The following is a 22,472-nucleotide window of genomic DNA, read 5'->3' on the forward strand; positions in this document are numbered from 1 at the left end:
TTCCTTTTACATGCTAACCAACTGACAACGAAAATTCATTGTGTAATCAGTATCTCTGAAATTGCGACCAAGTCTGATTTCATCTATTACTGGAAAGGCAAAAAGAAGTATTGTTCTGTTATTTCCCCTCACACACACATCCACTTTTGCCCAGGCCACAGAAGATGATATTAACTTAATGAGTTGGTTACCTGTTGAAATACTAACAGACATTTTCTGTGAAGTGTAATGTTGCTTATACTAAACCTAAAAGAACCCATAACCAGGAAATAGGAAATTTTGCGCACCATTACTTATTGGACTTGGATGCTTTGAATAGGTGTTCCTTGTAGTATTTGAGTTCTGCTATGCTCTCCTTAATGCCATCCATAGCTCAGTGCTTGTTTTATTTTTTGGAGCCTTTTTTCCATCTAATGAAAAAGCAGGAAAATACTATTAAATAGATGGAAAAGATGCAAAATAAAAAATGCAACAGCCAAAGAATCTGAATATTAGTCTACTTAACAACCCCCACCCGTCAAGGAATACATTAAAGTAGACATAGTACACTGCAATAACCTGTACTGGTTTTACCTCTTGGATACCAACGAAGACACAATGCCTTGACACTGCTAACATCAACAAGTACATGTGAAAAAAGACTAGCCAGATTCGACATATATTTCTGCATACATAAATTAGAAAGAGAACAATTTAGAAACAGGCTCTAAATTTGGTAGGCCAATCGAGTAAAACTGCATAGAAACACCCAAATCATACTAGACTATGCCACGTGGCAAGAAATATATATGATATATATACATATAATGCTAACATAATACATGAAGGTAGAATATTAGCATTGTACCCATTTTTGGAGTTCACCAAAACACCCTTATAAACACATCCCCTTTTTTTAATAGCAGGGATGTTTTGGTCTTTCCAAGAAATAAGTCTATTTATTCCCGCGCAAACTTCTCCTCACATTTTCTTTCATCCGGCTAACTTTTAAAATATTCCCTGAAGCCCTTACTATTTCTTGCCACCTAATGAAAATTAGGGACTTGTTTGTCATTTCAACCCAAAATTCCCCAAATCCCTCTTCCAAACCTCACCCAAAAGCTCCTTGCTTCTCTACGGTTATCCCATTTCAGCTTCAATTTTACTTATTCATGGTTCATTGTATCTCTATCCTTGATTTCTCCGTGTATCTTTCACTTAAATGTCCAAATCTTAATCACCAGATCTCCTTGTTCCTAGATTTTGGATATTACAAAAACCAAATGATGTTGAATAAAGATAGTATCGCCATTGATGGGTTTGCAATTGGGGATTGGGACTAGAAAAGAATCAAAATTTTATTTATTATATGGACATCAAAAGCAACCATATTTGGGAATCTTAAATCCATTAGTTGTATGAGTTTTCAAGCTTATCAAATTTAAAGGAACGGAGCTGAAATAGTTAAATGGAATTACCTGCTTCCCACTTTTTTCTACTTATGCTGAGAGCTATACTTTTAATAAAAATATGTTTTACACTTGTCACAACTGGCTTTGATCTAAAAGATATAAAGGAACACTTGTTTTCCTATTAATTAGCATTCTCAAAATCAAATTGCAAAGAAGAAAGGGGCTTTTGGGTGATGAGGGGAAGAGTGAAATGGATTTGGGAGATTTTGGTTAAAATGACAAAGCACTCCTTAGTTTTTGTTAGTTGACAAGAAATAGTAATGGGACGACGCTTACCTACTATCTTCCTATAAAGTATATATATTTGACAACCATTCATCTAGGTCAACTTGCGTGCACCTCGACTAATTTCATGGGTAATTGGTACCTCCCACCAGCACAGTTGTTGGGTAAGTCTATCCATCAAAGTTTGGACAGATGGAAAGAAATCGCCTATAGTCTTTGCCTCTAGCGGGGTAATGCGACATGGTACATATAATTATCACAAATCCATTTATTTGTTGATGAGATACTTCAAAATGATACGTCTATAGATTTATACTAAAATAAATATACCTTCAGATATTGAAATTCCACGTAGACTGAATTTCCTGCTAGTAATGGCGTATATGTGCCAATATTTCTCTTCACAAATTCAATAACCTACATAATGCAAGCAAAAGTATGCTAATGTAAAGACCAGTTTCATGGACCCCATAGCAATAGCCATGCATCCCAACTTTCAATCATGCTCTACCTCAACGATTTGCAGGGAAAACTAGACTGAAATAGTAATTGCCATATTAGACCAACATGAGGATACAATAGAAAGAAAAGAGGAAAAAACGGAGGGCACGAAAGGTACTGATGCTGGTCACAGTTCTTCAACATGAAGCTATACTTTTTGCCTTTTTGGTGTGGGAAAAAATAAAAACAGTGTTCACCGCAACAACCAATTCCAATGTGAGGATGTGGCCATTCAAAGTATATGCTTATTTTCAACACCTAGGAGGCACTTTCTAAACACAAGCACATGAGAAAATAGGGTTCAAAAAATTTGAGGTTTGGATATCAAAGTAGCATACCACATAAAGTTATTGTGCACAACTGTATCCCTAAGAGAAAAATACCTAGACACATTATTTTCTTTGATAAGGTAAATAATATTGTTAAACAAGGGGAATGAAAGCTCCCATATACAAGAGGTAAACCAAAAAGTAGAGAATCTACATCAAAACATCTATACAACGAGGAATTTTGAGGCTGCACCAAAAAGCAATCAAAGAAAAAAGGCTATTTCTTAAATGTGCAAAAACTCATTTTCAATCCCCTCAAAAGCTTTCCTACCCACATAAGAGCTAATGGGACAACCCTCCATGCCTTTTGCCTTCTATATATTCCAGCCCAACTTTGCAGGACCTCTCTTACAGTACCCAACATTACCTATTGTACACCAAAATAATTCAAGACCACCCTCCAGAAGCTCGACGGCACTTTGCAATGCACCAATAGATTATCAACTCCTTCACCTGAACACTTGCACATAAAATACCAGCTAACATGACTGATATTTCTCTTCCTTAGGTTCTTAGCTGTCAGATTTCCTGCCCTCGCTGCCAACCATGCAAAAAAACACACCTTCCTGGGTGCCCTAGGAATCCAAATCGAAAGATGTGGAAAAAGCATCTCCTCTCTCACAAGCAAGCTCTGTTAGAGAGATTTGACAGTAAACAACCCATCGCTCCTCAAGTCCCACCACCAAGAGAATCACAAACGTTGTGCCTGATTTGCTTGAAGAGTAACGACTATTCTTCCATCTCCCAGTCTTGTAGTTTCTCCTAAAAGTAAAGTCCCAAAAAGCTTCCCTTTCATGCTCCTTGCAGGTCTGGTTGACTGTTGACCCCACGTGGTTTGAGATTTTGAACATGTTAGTGAACGACACCCTCAATGGGCTCTCCCCATATCATTTGTGATTCCAAAACTAATTCTCCTACCGTCCCCCGCCCTAAAGGTGATGTCACCATTAAAGCCTTCATAATGCTCCTCCACATGCTACAACGAAATGAAACAGTAAAATCTCTAGTCCTCCCCCCCACCCCCACCCCCCCACCCCGATGTGCCATATTTGTCTACCCTCAATAAGGCGGCCTCCTCCACCACAAATCGCCATAACCACTTCTCCAATAAACTCTGTTAAACTTCTTGAGATCTTTTACCCCTAGACCACCCCACTTCGTTGGGAACAGCCTCCCAATTAACTAAGTGAATCTTGCTAGCACCATCTGTCGCATCCATAAAAAGTTTCTTGAAGTCTTTCCAGTTTTTCAGTAACGCTCACTTGTGCTTGCAACAAAGACAAGTAGTAGGTAAGAATGCTCGATAAAGTGCTTATTATGAATACATAGACAAAAAATATGTCAATTACACCCCACTTAAAGAGTGATATTCACTCTTCTCACTCTCAAGGACGGCAACACAAGCTTACGAAAACCGTGCACCTGTGTACGCATTTTGGAGGCACCATCTCTTTTAAGAGGACTTACAAGCCCCTCAAAATCTTGATGCACACAATAGTCTGCTCTTTAGGATCTGGTTAAGAATTACGAAATTATTAATAGCAATATCACATTCCTTATATATATTGGAAAGGTATAAAGTCTTAATTGTATAATTAGAAACAAGAATTACTTTATCTTACCTTTTTAGGATTACTTGTAAACACTATTTAAACCCCAACGTGCTTGAGGGAATAATCAAGCAATTCATTCTCAAACATCACATCTTTTTTTTCTTTTTATACATGGTATTGGTAGAGACTCAAATAGCTTCCGCTACCGAACAAAGAAAACATTTTGTTGAGAAAGAAGAAGATATTGAGGAATTGTCCAAAGATAAAATCAAAATATGGATAACGGCCTTTGTCACAACTAATAGGAATCTTGTGTTCCAATGGAAGTAGAAGTGATGTGGATTATTCAAGAATCGCGGGCAATGCCGATCAATGTGTGTCGTCCACCTGGCCAATGATTTCCCCTTTTTCTTCCTTCCAGTGTCTAGAACAACTCTCTACAGCAATTGGTGCTCCACTTTCTATTCAAACATCGTTCATCTCTATGGTGAAAGTTATGGTTCCACTCTGTCTGGTGAACGGCAAAGCTACTTTCTACATGACCAACGTACCCCTCTGATCTTGAATTTCTACAAAAGCTAAGGGTGTGCGTCCATACACTGAAAACTCTTTCTCCCTAATCAAAAATTTCTTTTACTAGTAGAGACAAGAATTTGAGTCCCTACTCTAAAAATTCTTTTTCCTCTTCTTCTAGTACGTCCTCTAATTCTTTTCTGCTTTTCAAAAAAATACAAATTCATCTTCTTATTCCAAAAAATAAAATGGTAGTCCAGACCAATGGAACTGGAATCTTACCTTCACTCGATGCAAAAGGGATCGAACACCTCATTCTATTACCCTGACCGGTGCCACTATATCTTTGGTGACCGACAATGCTACTTTTTACATGACCAATGTACTCCTCTGATCTTGAATTTCTACAACTGCTAAGGGTATGAGTCCCAACATTGAAAACTCTTTCTCCCTACTCTAAAAATTCTTTTACTAGAGACAAGAATTTGAGTCCTTACTCTGAAAATTCTTTTTTCTCTTCTTCTAGTACGTCCTCTAATTCTTTTTTGCTTCAAAATAATTTTCAAATTCATCTTCCTATTCAAAAAGGAAAATGGTAGTCCAGACCAATGGTACTGGAATCTTACCTTCACTAGATCTAAAAGGGATCGAACACCTCTTTCTATTACCCTGAATGGTGTTGATTATGAGGACTATTTTCGGTACCAGAATGTGGAGCAACATCTATCATCCTCATCTACAGTTGTAAGGTCAACCTGGTACACAAAGTCTGCCTAGTGACACATTACCTAATCTGACTCCATCCCCTGCTTTGGTCGAGCACTAATCAGAAGAAGTTGTGTATATCTGAGGCTACCTAGGAGTATACAATATATAGGCAACAGAAGGGAGGCTATGGACCCAAGCTGAGCAAACTACTATCACTGAAGGCCGAAGCTTAGAAAAGAGCAGTTTACCTCACTTAAGTTGTGCTTCAATGTAGACAAGGAATTAAGGTGTGTGCCTCATTGTCCATGAATTCTACCGGTGTTTTCGAGAGCTAGAAGCGAAAAAAAGTGACAAGGGTCCCTTCTTCTTTAAGCGAGAAGTGAAACAAAATTCTTAAAGAATATTGCACAAATAAATAAAATAACTACATAAAAAAGAACACAACAAAGATAATACTCCTTCCATCCCATTTTATGTGAGAGTTAAATTGTATCAGTGTTTGACTGAGCACGGAGTTTAAGAGGAAAAAAAGGCTTTGGAAAGTTGTGATCTAAAACAAGCCATATAATTTCTTGTGGTTAGAAATCATCTCACTAAAGCAAAATGAGAATTTTAAAGTTAAATTATTACTAAATATAGAAAGATGTCATATTTTTGGGACTGACTAAAGAAAAAAATGTCTCATAAATTGGGAAAGAGGGAGCACTTCTTACCAAATCTTTCAATTTAAAAAGTAAAAAAGTTGATAATAATCATCCACAAGACGAGATAAATTAACACCAAAATCAGTCATTTGGTGAATGGATCAAAGACGATTGAGTTCGTACTTTGGACTACAAGTTGTCATGACGGGCCATGCCAAAATCTACGAGTCGTAGATCATGCCCGTAGAAAGAGTCTTGATGAATTTTGAAGAAGTTGTTTTCTACAAGGGGGGTCTACGTGCCATTGTTTGACCTACGAGCCGTAGACCAGGAACTGTAGATGGGACTGCCGAATCCTAGTTATTCTATACTTTTTTAGTCTACTTTATTTAGGATTAGACATCTATAAATAGTCGTTTTTATTTATTTTTTAGAGTTAGACCGTTGAAACTTAGTTTTTACTTTTGGGAATTAATCTGTGTAACACTTTTCCGTTTTAATTCCTGAAATCACTGGGTTATATTGCAATCTTTTGTTCTTCAATTCAAGATTTCAGAATTCATCAATTATCCTTGTAAGTTCATGATATTTTAACTCAATTAATATGAATTGTGATCAAACAAGCATGAGTAGCTAATTCCACAAGTAGGGTTGTGGGAATCATGAGGAATTAACAACGTAGACCTATTAATTAGTAATTCTTGAAGAGTGTTTATGCATATATTGTATTTCTCTTCGCTTTGATTGCTTTTTAACAGATGCATATGTTAGAACTCATCTTATTCCTACTTACCGGACCAAGGAGGTAACGAATAGGAAAAGAGATTATATAACAGAGATTTGAGGGCATCAACCATCATCTAATAGCTTGACCTAGGCTAGGGGATAGTTAATTTGGGGTCAAAGGTAAGGGTTAGTGAAGCATACACCCGTAGGGCGTAGACAGACCAAGTTGCATGGTCAAATTCACTTATTTGGGCGACCAGCCTCTTAGAAGATATCTAACTTACCGATTTTGTATGCTAGACACCAGACAAGGTTACTACTATAGGGTTTACTGCGTTATGAACTTGTGGGGAACATAAATACCCTAGTTTCATCTTCTATTGATTTTACAAAACAGGCAAATCCTGCTTAGTGTGTTACGTGTTACTACAATCATTCCATAAAGCTTTTTGTTTCACAAACCCCCCCCTCCCTTTTATGGAAATAACTCGACTAAAAGTACTGCTGGACACCAAAGAGCAGAGTGGGGAGAGGAGGCCATAACTGACCTGGACAATGGGATGAAAGATTAATCTCTGACTATCAGCATGAGGAATCAAATAGTTGTTTTTTGACACTGAGAACTTAAAACAGCCTCTGGCAACAAGATCGAAAGAAGCTTAGAGACTCTTGTTTAAATCAATAAATGAGAAGATGGGTTTGTTAAGAGGTGTGGAGGATGCCTTCATAGCATAAGATACACAGCCGAGTGAAGGATCAAGAGTATCCCAAAACAACTATCTTAAGATGACTCTGGTGGCATCGGCCTATTGAGAAAACTCCATCAATATTAAAAGAAATTATAACCGGTTCTAGGTCAGCTTACGCAAACCTCAACTAATTCTACGACTTACCTACTACCTCCCACCAATGTACTGTCAACCAAGTCTTAGATAGATGGGAAGAAATGACCTAGAGGTTTTGCCTCCACTAGAAATTGAACACGAGACCTCATGGCTCACAATTCACTTGATTGACCACTTGGCCACACCTTGGGTGCAAAAGTCAATCAATATAATTGGACGGACAACATGCCATTCATGGACACTCTAAACCCTTAAAGGGACAGGAAACACATATCATTCCATAGCAGTGTAACCTAATGATTACCGGTCATCTCAAGGTCAATCCATACAAGCGGCAATTTGCACTCTCCTGAAACTGATTATAGCTTCTGAACCCTTATTTGATGCTCATCTACTTTCATCTCTCCTGGGCTGCCATCTGTCCCCTTCTCTTTACCTGTATAATTCGCAGATTATCATTACTTGCAAACAAAAGCAATATGCAAGGGTTACAAAAAGAAGGTAGCTGCATATCTATGTATAATCTACTTCTTTCTGACCTTCTCCTGTTACTCTATCAGTATCTCCATTAGTAATCTCAGCTTGGCTATCTGCAACATCCAAATTCAGCAATGAAAAGGCATTTGAGAGTTGATTCATTTCTCTCCAAATCCTGCACAATTCACAAATACACCAATCCTTTTCATTCAGTAGGAATCAAAATATAGAAAACAAAGAAATTAGTTTCTTTGGGTTGCGCGCTGCAACATAACACAATCCACCCCCAATTCTCTATTTTTATCTGAATGAATTCAGAAGAGATCATCTATATTTGAAAAAAAAAAACTAATTCCAAACTCACCACTCTATTTTTCACTTCAAAAAAAATAATCTTTTTTCAATATTATAAGTATTGTTTTTATTTTATTTATATTTATTTCATAAAATAAATACTTTTTTTTAATATAGTCACTCTATATAATTCATATTCTTTTCCAAATCTTTCTATAATATAAAATTATTTCTTACATCAAATTTTTAAATAACATAAATTACAAGTAAATATTTATTTACTTATATATATATATATATATATATATATATATATATATATATAACCTTAAAAGTATGAACTCCTAACTTGAATGTTAAATTACTATAATATCCCTAATTTAGGTTGTGACTTTTTTGATAAGTTGTGACTTTCCAAAGAGTTGTGACTTTTCAGATAAGACACAAAAAAAACACTTATTCATACTACCATTTGTTGACTATAAATAGAGGGGTTGCCTCTCATTTTTCAATCACAACTTCTTTTTAATCTTCTACTCTTCTTCTTGTTGCATTTTAAAAACATTCGTGTGATTTATTGTCGTTGAGTGAGTTCAAAGTTAAGCGGAATATGAGGTACCACTATTTTGATGAAGTAAATTGTTCTATCCTAAGAGAGTATATTCTTTAAACTCGAGTACTTGAGGAAAATAATTATGATGATATAATAATTATTTTTTTACTTAATATATACATTAGTATGTAATGTTCCAATATATGAGGTTAACATGATGTAGTCTAAATTTATTTGTTTTTGTGAACAATTTCTCTTGTGATGCAGATATATGCTTCTAAATATCTTTTTCAAAAATTATTAAACTTCTCAAAAGTTAGAAAATTGTCACGATTTATTTTTTGATACTCAATACAAAAGAAAGACATTATTTATCAGTGCTACTTATGTTATTTAATTTGTCATGAAGTTTGCTTCAAAATAGTTATTATTATATAAACATGGGACAAAGGTCTGAAAAATACTCCAACTTTGACTGAAATTGTTGTTACGATACCAAACTTTCCAGAGGACCTTTTACCCCCTGCACTATTTAATAGTGTATTTTAAAGGTATATATGTGCACATGTGGACACGTTGCTATTTATAATGATGCAATATTTATGATGTCCACGTGGGCACATATATACCTTTAAAATAATACACTATTAAATTGTGCAGGGGGTAAAAGGTCATTTCCAAAGTTCGGTATCGTTACAACAATTTCGGTCAAAGTTCGGATATATTTCAGACCTTATTCCCTATAAATATTTCCCTTTTGTTTTATTGATTTACTATTTCTTAATATTTAAGTATTTTCGACGAAGAAAAGTTTATATGACTTGTAATAACGTCAGTTGAAATTTTTATTGTAGTCTAAATTCATTTGTTTTTGTTAACAATTTCTCTTGTGATGTAGATATATGCTTCTGAAATGTTTTTCCAAAATTATTAAACTTCTCAAGAATTAGAGAATTGTAACGATTTGTTTTTTTGATGCCCAAGACAAAAGAATGACTTAATTTATCTGTGACTTTTCTGATAAGTTGTGACTTTTTACAAAGGGTTGTGATTTTTTGATGAGTTGTCACTTTTCCAAAGAGTTGTGATTTTTTCAAAGAGTTGTGACTTTTTCAATAAGTTGTGACTTTTCCAAAGGGTTGTGACTTTTCAGATAAGACACAAAACAACATTTGTTCATACTACCCTTTGTTGACTATAAATAGAGAGGTTACCTCTCATTTTTCAACCACAACTTTTTTTTAATCTTCTACTCTTCTTCTTGCATTTTAAAAAAATTCGTGTGATTTATTGTCGTTGAGTGAGTTCAAAGTTTAGCGGAATATGAGGTACCACTATTCAAAGTTTAGCAGAATATGAGGTATCACTATTCTGATGAAATAAATTGTTCTATCCTAAGAGGATATATTCTTTAAACTCGAGTACTTGAGGAAAATAATTATGATGATATAATAATAATTTTTTTGCTTAGTATATACATTAGTATGTAATGTTCCAATATATGAGGTTAACATGACGTAGTCTAAATTCATTTGTTTTTGTTAACAATTTCTCTTGTGATGTAGATATGTGTTTCTGAATATCTTTTTCAAAAATTATTAAACTTCTCAAAAGTTAGAAAATTGTCACGATTTGTTTTTTGATACTCAATACAAAAGAATGACATTATTTATTAGTGCTACTTATGTGATTTAGATTGTCAGGAAGTTTGCTTTAAAATAGTTATTATTATATAAACATCGCCCTTTTGTTTTATTGATTTACTATTTCTTAATATTTAAGTATTTTCGATGAAGAAAAGTTTATATGACTTGTAATAACGCCAGTTGAAATTTGTATTAGTTTAATTTTTATTATAGTCTAAATTCATTTGTTTTTGTTAACAATTTCTCTTGTGATGTAGATATATGCTTCTGAATATGTTTTTCCAAAATTATTTAACTTCTCAAGAATTAGAGAATTGTCACGATTTGTTTTTTTGATGCCCAAGACAAAATAATGACTTTATTTATCAATGCTACTTATATGATTTAGATTGTCCAGAAGTTTGCTTCAAAATAGTTATTACTATATAAACATTGCCCTTTTGTTCTACTGATTTACTATTTGTTAATATTTCAGTATTTTCAACAAAGAAAAGTCCATATGACTTGTAATAACGCTAGCTGAAGTTAGTATTAATTTAATTTTTATTGTAGTATAAATTCATTTGTTTTTGTTAACAATTTCTCTTGTGTAGATATATGTTTCTGGATATCTTTTCCCAAAATTATTAAACTTCTCAAGAGTTAGAGAATTATCACGATTTGTTTTTGTTAGGAAGTTTGCTTCAAAATAGTTATTACTATGTAAACATTGCCCTTTTGTTTTACTAATTTACTATTTCTTAATATTTTAGTATTTTCGACGAAGAAAAGTTCATATGACTTCTAATTACGCCTATTTAATAGCTAATTTTTATGAGATATATATTTTCACTAATGCAAACATACATACATATATATACATACATACATACATATATATATATATATATATATATAGGTATTTATATATGTCACAAATGTATTATCAACTTAACAAGATCTTCTAACTTCAAAATATATTATTTTAAAATTTTCCAAGTTCTTTTTCTTTTAAAAAAGAAAGTCACAACAAATGTGAAAATATGTGAATCATTTAAAATTTATCATTAACAAAATAAATTTATTTTTAGTAATATGGAATAAACATTTTCATTTTGTCTCTACACTAAATTAAAATCTAATACCTATAACAAAAAATAGTAACATTAATTAAAAGTCCTATTTAGTTATGTAAGCATAAAATTTATTAGAAATTCATCTATTACACACTAATTCTTTAGTTATAACATTATACATTCTCTTAGTTATTACAAATTATTGCAAATGTTATTCACACTCTTTAGTTATAATATTATGAATTCTCATAGTTAGTACATTTATTATTTCTATCTTTCATTTTTCCTTACTTTTGACCAGTGTTTAAAAGGCAGGGGCATGAGGCGAGACATTTTATACGGTACAAGGCGAGGCATAAGCCCCGAGACACGGCGTGTAAGTCCCATGGATCTACGGGGTTGTCACAACCCAGATCGTCGTGAGTGGCACCCACACTAACCCTCCGATGGGAGAACCATTAATATTAATTGCTAACCAAGAACTACACAACTTAATCAAAACTAAAACATTTAAAGTTACGGAAGCAAGTTTAAATGCTAAGGAAAAGAAATAGAGTTCTCATAAACTCCAAAAGTCTAAAAAACAATGCGAAAAATAACTCCTAGAACCTGAAAGGCAATGTACCGAAACTCTAACAAGAACTATAAGTCTAAACAAGAAGGGGTACAACCCCTAAACTAACATACAAATAACTAACTAGAGAGTCTAAGTTCGAAATGTGGACATAAATAGAAAGAGAACTCTTGGCAACCCGAAAGAACTGGATCACCTTGAATTCGAAACGATCACTGATCTTCTAAGCGAGGTCTGTCAATAGCCGCATGAAGATGCCCTGTACTCAACAAAAAAAGAGCAAGTGCAGTATCAGTACACAACCACAATGTACTGGTAGGATCACGCGGCTATCCCACTAAGTGCAACAGACATTAGTCATTACAACAATGTAACAACATGCATACACCGAACATATACAATATCAACATCATTTACGAACAAACGGAGCATTTCACAATTCTCAATTATACAATTATGTCAAGTCAATGGTCCTCTCATGGAAACAACACAAGGTGGCAACACCTTATCACCTATAGACCAGTGGCCAAGTAGAGGTGTCCAATAGAGAAATAAAGGTGATTCTAGCTAAAACAATGAATGCCAACAGGACATATTGGGCGTGAAAAGTTAGATGATGCTCTATGGGCATATCAGACAGCTTTCAAGATGCCTATTGGTATGTCTCCATATCAATTGGTGTTAGGAAATGCATGTCATTTGCCGGTTGAGCTTGAGCATAAGGCACTCTAGGCTTTGAAGAAGCTGAATCTTAGTTGGGGCGAAACAACAAACTTGAGACTGGATGAGATTAATGAAATGGATGAGTTCCATTTGAGTGCGTATGAGAGGTCTGCACTGTACAAAGAGAGGATGCAGTTGTATCATGATAAGCATATTGAGAAGAGAAGCTTCACTCTTGGTGACTTGGTGTTACTTTTCAATTCTACACTTCGCCTGTTTCTGGGAAAGTTGAGATCTAAGTGGTCTGGACCTTTTAAGGTAACTCAGGTGTTCCAATCGGGAGCTATTAATCTAGAGAACAACAAGGGAGAGAGGTTCAAGGCTAATGGACAACGCATCAAGGCATACTTGGGGGTTCCAGAAGAAGTGAAGATTGTGGAGGAGTGTAAACTTGATGAAGTCTGAGTAATCAAGTAACATGCGGGTGCGACGCAAAATTGTGCGCTGCTTGGGAGGCAACCCAAGATTATAATTATAATAGGTACTTTCCTTTTTCTTATTTTTCTTTGTTTTTATAGAGTCACTGTGTGTTGATGTGTGCAAGAAGGATTTAGACTAAGACTTGCAGGAACTGAGTGCAGACAACTCTTCACGAGCTGTCCCACGGGCCGTGGTTACCTTTACGGGCAACTTCATGGCTCTTCATCCTCATCAGCAGCCAAATGAGGCTACTGGAATGTGCCATAAAATGGTTCACGAAAGGGTTCACAGTCTGTCATAGTTTGTACGAACCGTCGAGTCTCTCGTGAACCTCAGGTAAGTGCACTTTGTTCAAGTCATGTTCACAAACCACTATATGGACCGTGGTGCCCATCACGGGAAACTTCACGTTCCATCGTCCCTAATCTAGACTATCTAAAACCTGACCCACACATTTTTAAAGGACTATGATGCTTCGTATTTAGTTCTTTTCAAGCGTCAAGGGTAAAATTTCTCTCATTCTTCCTTCTATAACGGTTACTAAAGAGTTTAAAATGGTTCCCATCATCCATAAATCCTTATTTCATCAGAGAATCAAAACCCTAATCCTATGTTGGTCAAGAATTTCAAGTCAAGTTCATCTTCTTTTTGGGCGAAATTTTCCATTACTTCCAAGTAAGTCACTTCATAACTTGTTACAAGTTTGATGTTGTCTAAAAACAAGTTAAATTTACTTCAATTTAGTCAAGATTAGCATGATCACGTGATGAATAATCTTGGTTGATATTGAATTGTTGCGGGTTCATTTGAATTGCATTAATTTGATGGTTTTTGTACATGGGTATGATGGATCCTTAGGGAATTGGTGTTGAACTATGACATTAATCTGTGTTTGAGTCCTATTATTGAGTGACTTATATGATTGAGTGAATTGTGGAAATGAAATTGTTGAAATTGCGAGTTTACACTCATATGCAAGTGAAAATGTTTGCACTAGTTTTCAAGTGTTCTTGATTGAATGAAAATGGGTAGTTAGACTCCTGTGCTAAAAAGGTCGGGCAACTATTTGTTGTGGGGTTGATTTTGGTGAGCTTGATCATCTATTGATTGTGGGAGAAAAATGGACTGAAAATATGTGAAGTGTAAGTTCACGATAGGGTTCACGGACCGTGATAACTATCACATCTCGTAACACCAATCGTGGTCCACACTTAGCATATGAACTGCACACAGTTTACTTTTACGGGAGCCTTTACGAACCGTGGTTCACCCTACAGGCCATTAAGCCTTCCGTGAACTTTGACCAGTGTGAACCTTGTTTGCACCTGTGTTTAAGGCATGTTCATGAGGGTCTCTACGGATCGTGGTAACCACCACGAACCGTGTAGCTCCCCATATAATATATATATATATATATATAAAATTTTGTTTATGTGTTTTTATATCTTTTCTGTAGTTTGATTCTGTGGCCCTTCCCAATGATAGATTTGGTGACGACTTTCTTAAGGGAAGGTGTCACATTGTTGTTACATAGGGGAAGTCTGAGTACCCGATAGTGTGTCATTTTACTGTGTTGCGTACTAATGGGTTTTTGTAATTCTCAGGTACTATGACTCCCCGAAGAAAGAATGCCACCAAACATTCCTCCCCCGCTATTTCTCAATCAGAAGGTCATAACGACTTCAAGTCTAGTAGTTCTGAGGTGCAAATAAATACTACTGTTGAGGATCACTCACCTCGAGCTACTTGAGCCCAGACAAGGAGGGTAATTCTCCAAGATACTTCTCCCCAGTCTGAAGAAGGAGGTAATAGTTCCGGTGGTGGGGAAGAATCGAGAAATCAAGCTGATGCGGGTTCGGGTAGCCAGTCTGATGATGGTTCGGGAGATAGTGCAGAGTCTAAAAGCAGCTCTCAGGAAAATGCAACCACATCTCCAACTGCAGTAGGACCAGAGGCTGAAACTGGAGCTCAAACAGAGGTCGGTATAGCAAAGTGGGATGATGAGGTGACTCTAAATGATATAATGGTTCAGTTTGTTCAGCTCCGTGAATTTGACCTAGTGGTGAGACATCAACTGATTGATTGTTTCTGATCTGTGTGGACGATGAACAGGTCGGAGGATTTCTTTGAAAATGGAATCATGAACAAGTCGAGGGGATTTATAAAAAGGCCACTTATGGCTGAGACTAGGGTAGTGATAGAAGACATCCATGCATTTCCAGAGATTTACACACTGTTCCAGATTCACCAATTTGAATGGATGACCAATGTTCCTGGGGAATACAATAGCCATCTACCTCGAGAGTTCTATGATATCTACGCCACCACTCTTATGAACATTGTTGCAGAAATTGAAACAACAAAATGAGCACAGAAGACACTTGCAACCACATTAGATCCTTTAGATACAGTCACTGTGTGGGGAAAGATTGTGAACATCTCTGAGGAAACAATCAATAGGATTCTACAAGGCCCCGAGTATACAACACCAGGTTCTATAGGACTATTTGAGGGCAAACGCCATGTTGTCATGAGTGAATCAGATATGGAGGATCCTACTTCGTGAGAGCGCATCATATGTTGGATTGCAGGTTACATTGCCACAGAAAGAGAAGTGATAACATGGGTGTCTGAGCCACATGTGCCAATTACAAAGACGTCCCTCACCTTTCAGGCTAAGGTCTGGTGGTCAATAGTTTGAGCATAATTATTACCCACAGCAAATGATAATACATTGTCTCCATCACTAGCACTATTGGTCACCTTCCTCATGGCCTGTTACCTTGTGAATGCGGGTCAGATCATCGTCACGGAGATGCGAGAAAGAGCACTGAATGAGCGAGCAGGTTTTCCATTTCCCTGTCTGATAGGGAAACTTTGTTTGCAGGCAAACATTCCTCCAAATAAGTTGGTGGATAAACCAGTTGAGGCATCCAAGATAACTGCAGCTTCTAAAATCTAGGATGTCAAAAATCCTCTTTTTGGGAGAAAATTAGGAGCGGTGGGACCATTAGCGGTAGTACCTCATACACTAGTAGTCATCCCACAGGTTGCAGGCCAAGCTGAGTAGGGTTGGTTGCAGATCAGCGACAGACCAGGACTTTGGTCGACCAAATTATCAACCGGATGCCCCAGCTTATAGAGCACGATGTGTTAGCTGCGGAGAAGAGTGTAAAAGATGAAATGTAGAAAGAGCTTGCTATTTTGAAAAACAAGATGGATGGTTAGAGGCCCTTGTCCAAACACAGTTGCAAGCTGCCGGATCAAGCAATAATGAAGAGTTCAAGATATAGTTGGCCGAGATGCGAGCCCAATTTGCTAAACTGGCTGAAATGCCGATACAGGTGCCCACTCCAGTCATGCTAAAGTCTTTAATGAATATATTCAGTGAGCATCCTACCACTCATTCCCTTGACGATCTCTGGGGGGAACTCCCTAAAGACAAATCCAGCAAGAGAAAACACAAAGGCGGAGAATCTGATGAGGAGCTACCTACTGACCTGTCCAGAAAGGAAAGAAGGCAACAAAAGAAATCCCGTAGGGGATCAAGAAAGGAAGCTAGAGAAAAAGAAGAACTTGAGCAACAACAACGAGATGTAATGTTAGCTGGAGCTTCTGGTAGCGGAGTACCTGTCCTGGTAAGTGGTAGCCATCATGATCCTGCGCTGGTTTCTGAGAGTGCACCTGTTGATAAGGGTGTCGATGTTGATCCGACTACCGACGCCTAGAGCGTCGCGGGTATGACCCCTCCTCATAACCCTGTTTTGTTCTTCATCATTAACTTTGAGGGCAAAGTCTTTTTGTTTGGGGAAGGGGTGGTGAGCAACCTGCCATTCTAGCTGTTAGGATGAATGGATGTTGACTTTGTGTTTATTGTGAAAAATTTAATGTGTTGGTTTTTGTGTTTTGATAAAGATATGAAGTGTTTGTGTGATGAGCTATGCAATAACTAATCTGTGTGAAATGATTACCTTGATCTGAGATTTGACTGTTAGGATCTTTAGATGACATTTTAGGTACTCACGTGTGGAACATTACTAATCTGTAAATAAATTGGTGAACCAAGAAATTGAAGAATGTAGTCTTATGTCATGTGTGTGTGAGGTTTGCTAGAAGTCTAACGTTAAGAGTAGAAGCTAGAACTTGCCCGAGTAGCCTAGCTTAAATTGGAGAATAACCGAATAGGAAAGGATTAGTAGGCCATCTTTGTTAAGCCATTAAAAAAAGCCAAAACTAAAGCAACCAAATAAAAAGCTTATCACTTGAACCCAATTTGAGCCTGAAAATCAGTTTTTGTTCTTACCCAATAAATATCATATCATTTGGTCTCCGAAGATACGATGTCACAACTCAGGCTAAAAGCCTAAGTTGAGGGTGATTGCAATCCGAGCAGAAAGAAGAAGTGAAAAAGAAGGTTCAATTAATTAGCTGAAAACATTAAAAAAAAAAAAACAAAAGAAAAATAAAAGAAAGAGAAAAAGAAAAAAAATGGTTGATGGGATGTACTGAAATGAAGAAAAAGAGGGAATCATTTAGAAAGAGTTGTGTGCAAACAAAACTTTGGAGAACCAAGGAAGTAGTCACTCACAAACCCAAAAATCCATTCCCTAACCTGAGACTATGTTACAAGCCAATAAAGTCCTGCAGTGATCCTACTCTGTGTGTTTTAAAGATAGAGTGTAGAAAGCAAGGGCAATCCTATGGTAGTTTGTTGTTAGTGTTAGAAGTTCTGTGAGAGTGCGAGCGTAGAACTTAGTCCCAAATTATCATGAGTGAGGGACTTCTTTGGTGTGAGGACACAATGATTGCATTTGAGAGTAGATTATGTTAGCTGATAGTTCACATGCATAAGCATGATTGACTCTGAGTAATGACATGTCATATATTGATCCTTGCATGTTAGATTCATGGTTTTGGATACAAATTGTGTTTGAGATGGTTGTTGCATAGTTTCAAAAGTATTTGAATGATTTGAGGGTTGAATGCATTATTTTCTCATCACTTGAAGACAAGTAATGGTTCTAAGTTGAGGGTGTTGATGTGCCGCGAAATCGTGGCACATTTGATGCTTGAAAACTAAGAATTAATGCTAGAATCGAGTGTATTTATGTAGATATGATGTGTTTGTACATGTGCAACAAGTGGAAGTGAAAGAAAATAGAAAAGACGAAAATGCAAGTTGGAATCTGAAGTTGCTCACAAACCAAGTGAAGATCACGGATGCCTATACGAGCCGTAAAGATCAAGACAAATTGTGATAGCATCCGTGGTGCAATTTCCAGTATGCTAGCATTGAAGACCCAAACTTGAGAAATTCCAAGTGAAGACCACGGACACCCAGACGGACCGTGGTCTCTATAACGGTTTGTGGTGTTGTCTGTGATGCAATGTCCAGACCCAAACTTGGGAAATTCTAAGTGAAGACCACGGACACCCAGACGGACCGTGGTCTCTTTAACGGTCTGTGGTGTTGTCTGTGATGCAATTTCCAGTGTGCAGACATTGAAGACCCAAGTTGGGGAGTTCTAAGTGAAGACCACGAAGGGATTCACGGACCGCAAAGCCCTTGATGGACCGTGGTAGCATCCGTGAGGTGCCCGACAGTTCAGTTCTACATTGAGTAAGACTCTTTTTAAAACACTTTAGTTGAATTAATTAGGTTTTTTTTAGTTTTCATCTTGTCTTATCTGGAACGAAGAACAAGTTTTCAAATTTTCTTAGCTTTTGGTTTTGAAGATTAACATCAAATTAAGTTTGGAAGTTGAATTTTCGGTTCTTGAATTATGAAAGTGCGTATCGATTTGCTTATTTTCGTAAGTATTTTTCTCGTCATGGTTTCATTATATTCTTTTGTATGTTTACGTAAAATCATGAGTGGCTAAATACCACAACTGGGATTGTGGGATCTACGACGTAAATCTAAGTGTAATTCCGTAAAAGGAGTGAAAGGCGATTTACATTTGCAAAATATAATATGGCTTTCGTTATTGATGTATTCTAATGAGTGCAGGCATTAGGGTGAGCATGTATCTATCATTTGTTCGAGAGAAAAATGATAGTTAGGAAAAAGCTAAATTAACCTAAAGAAATTGAGTCAAAGTTCGAGTTCGAGAGAAAAGAACTTTAACACTATTGTAAGCGAGGGTAAAATGTGTAACACTCTGGGACCGAGAGGACTTGAGTGAAAATTATCTGATTAGACTGAGAAGTATCATATATATTTAGCTCGTCTGTATTTTGTAGAGACAAATTGCCTGAAACTCAAATACGGAAGAACATTAGATGCAACGTTATGGGGAACCCAATCCTAGTTTCATTTAATTATCGAAACAACTTTAGAGATGATATTCTGTTAATTGTTACATTGGATCTTAGTTAACAATGTTGGTTACTAGAGCTTTATAGCTAAACCCAATTTTACTTTCCATAATTGCTTTTTTAGGAAATAATAACGACATTTGATTAAAATGCAACAGTGAAATCATTTCTGTAAAGAAATTCTTTGTGGGCTTGACCTCAACTCACGTTGAGTTCTATAAATTGACTTCAACCATTTATATCTCTTAATTGAGATGTGTGTTTGGAAGTATCAACGACTTCCATGCCTGGTTGCACTGTACCTCTGCCTGCGTTACCATTTTCCCTACTTCTGTGGCCTCACTGATTTCCTCTTCACCCACCTTGTGGACGCCCTCGACCATTATTACCATTTCCAGCAGGTACCACTACTCTAGTCTGCTACTGCGTGGAATCCATCATGTGTGGGTGGGGACAATGTCTCCTCATATGCCCAGGTTCTCCACAGTTATAGCAAGTACGATCAAAAGATAGCTTGTTGCCTGCCGAAGGTGCGGCAATTCTGAGGTAGAGTTCCAGAGTAATTACCTGTAAAAGCGGGCATAGCGGACTGAATTGGCTGGGCTGCAAGTGTTGGCCTCCCTGAATCTCTGGAGTAAGATCCCTAAAAGTTGTCTGAATTTTTGGCTTTCTTAGCCAATGCCTTAGCCTGATTGTCTCGCCTCACCCCCTCTACTTTCTTCACAAAGTCTACTACCTCATTGAAGCTTTTTCCTACAGAGGTCATATGAACGAACAATACCTGCAACTCAGAATTAAGCCCCTTAACAAATAGACAGATCCTCTCTTCCTCAGTAGTCACCAATTGCATAGCATATCTAGACAAGGCATAAAACTTTGCCTCATAAGCATCCACAGACATACCACCTTGCTCCAAAGCCATGAACTCACCCTACTTGCGATCTCTCAAAGTCCGAGGCACATACTTTTCTAAAAACAAAGCATGAAACTGGGTCCAAGTGAGTGGGGGTAAAACTGAAGATCTTCATTCAACATAAGCTCTCCACCACTGCTTAACCTCACCTTGAAGTTGAAAAGTCACAAACTCAACTCCATGTTGATGGACATTTCCCAGCTTATGAATCCTCTCATAATAATCTAGGATGAACTCATATGCATCATCACTCTCAAAACCATGGAACACAGGCAGTTTAAACTTCAAGAACTTAGTTAACATCTCATGCTCATTACCAATCATAACAGGACCCAACAAAGGATGGAAGAAGGCATCATTACCTACAACTCCACCCACCTTGGGGACAGTGATAGCAATAGGGGGGGTTGGCGGGAGCTTGAGGTACTTAACAGAAGGAAGCACTCCAGGACCAACCAATCCCTTCAAGAACGACATAATCTGTTGAGCTAACACTGGGTCTCAGAGAGGAATACATGTAGTCTCAGCCTTCACCTTTTCCTCTTGTCTAGCATTCTCTTCATTCTTAACCTCGATATTCTCCTCTACCTCTTCATGATGCGCATGAGAGGCCTCATTTCTGGGAGCATTCTCAATCGGTGCTCCATCCCTAGTAGGCGCCACCCTTCCTCGGCCTCTACCCCTGCCTCGATCGTGACCTCTCACTGCAGATTCCTCAGTTGGAGCATTGACGGGAGCTACGGGCCTAACGTCCTTGAACCTAGTGTTAACCATCTCTGGACAGAGAAGTGAAAGAGGTTAGATACCAATTTAAATCGCCAGATACCAATTGGAATCAAGTTATAACATGAAAGAAGACAAGAGAAACAAAGAGATTTCCAAAAGTCCTATAGAATTCTCGAAGAAAAGTACAGACGTCTCCATACCATTCCGCAAGACTCTACTAGACTCGTTTTAATACATCGAGATCAACGAACTTAGGCTCTGATACCAACTTTTTTACGACCTAGATCGTTATAAGTGGAACCCATAATAACCCTCCGGTGGGAGAACCATTAATACTAATTAGCTAACAAATAACTACACAACTTAATCAAAACTAAGGCATTTAAAGTTACAGAAGCAGGTTTAAATGCTAAGAAAAAGAAATAGAGTTTCCATAAACTCTAAAAATCTAACAAATCAATACGGAAAATAACGCCTAGAACCTGAAAGTCAATGTACTGAAACTCTAACAAGAACCATAAGTCTTAACAAGAAGGGGTACAACCCCTAAACTAACATACGAATAATTAACTAGAGAGTCTATGTCCGAAATATGGACAGAAACATAAAGAGAAGAACTGGCTCACCCTTGAATTCGAAACGATCACTAATCTTCTAAGCGAGGTCTATCAATAGCCGCCTGAAGATGCGTTATACTCAACAAAGAAAGAGCAAGTGCAATATCAGTACATAACCACAGTGTACTGGTAGGATCACGCGGCTATCCCACTAAGTGCAACATACATAAGTCATTACAACAATATAACAATATGCATACACCGAACATATACAATATCAACATCATTTACGAACAAACGGAGCATTTCACAATTCTCAATTATACAATTATGTCAAGTCAATGGTTCTCTCCTGGAACCCAAACCCAAACTGTTAGTGTACCGCTACGTGGTACCCGTTCCAAGTTAGTGTGTCGGATCATGACACCTGTTTCAATATTTATGCCGATACGTGGCAACCGATCCCAGTTAGTGTGTTGGAACGCAACACCTGATCAATTCAGCAAGCCACAATCACAAGTATATTCTCATAATCATACAATCAAGTCATGATTCATGGCATTGAATCATTCAGCTATCTTCATTTACAATTAGTGTGATCAATAATGCAACATTCGCATATAAACATGCATCATAATGAAACAAGAACAAATATATATCACACAACATGAAATCACAATCATCACCTACCTCAAACAAAACATGAATCCCCTAAGAAACT

The 22,472-nt window shown here is 37.0% G+C and overlaps 1 pseudogene; it reads right to left on the bottom strand.

Annotated features, from left to right (window-relative positions):
* Positions 1-131: 131 nt before the first annotated feature.
* LOC125810023 (oligoribonuclease-like) lies at positions 132-8,191 on the bottom strand (annotated as a pseudogene).
* Between the last annotated feature and the right edge of the window lie 14,281 nt (positions 8,192-22,472).

This window comes from Solanum verrucosum, unplaced genomic scaffold (genome assembly GCF_900185275.1).
Source record: "Solanum verrucosum unplaced genomic scaffold, falcon-dt-bn FXZP01000241.1, whole genome shotgun sequence".
Lineage (NCBI taxonomy): Eukaryota > Viridiplantae > Streptophyta > Magnoliopsida > Solanales > Solanaceae > Solanum > Solanum verrucosum.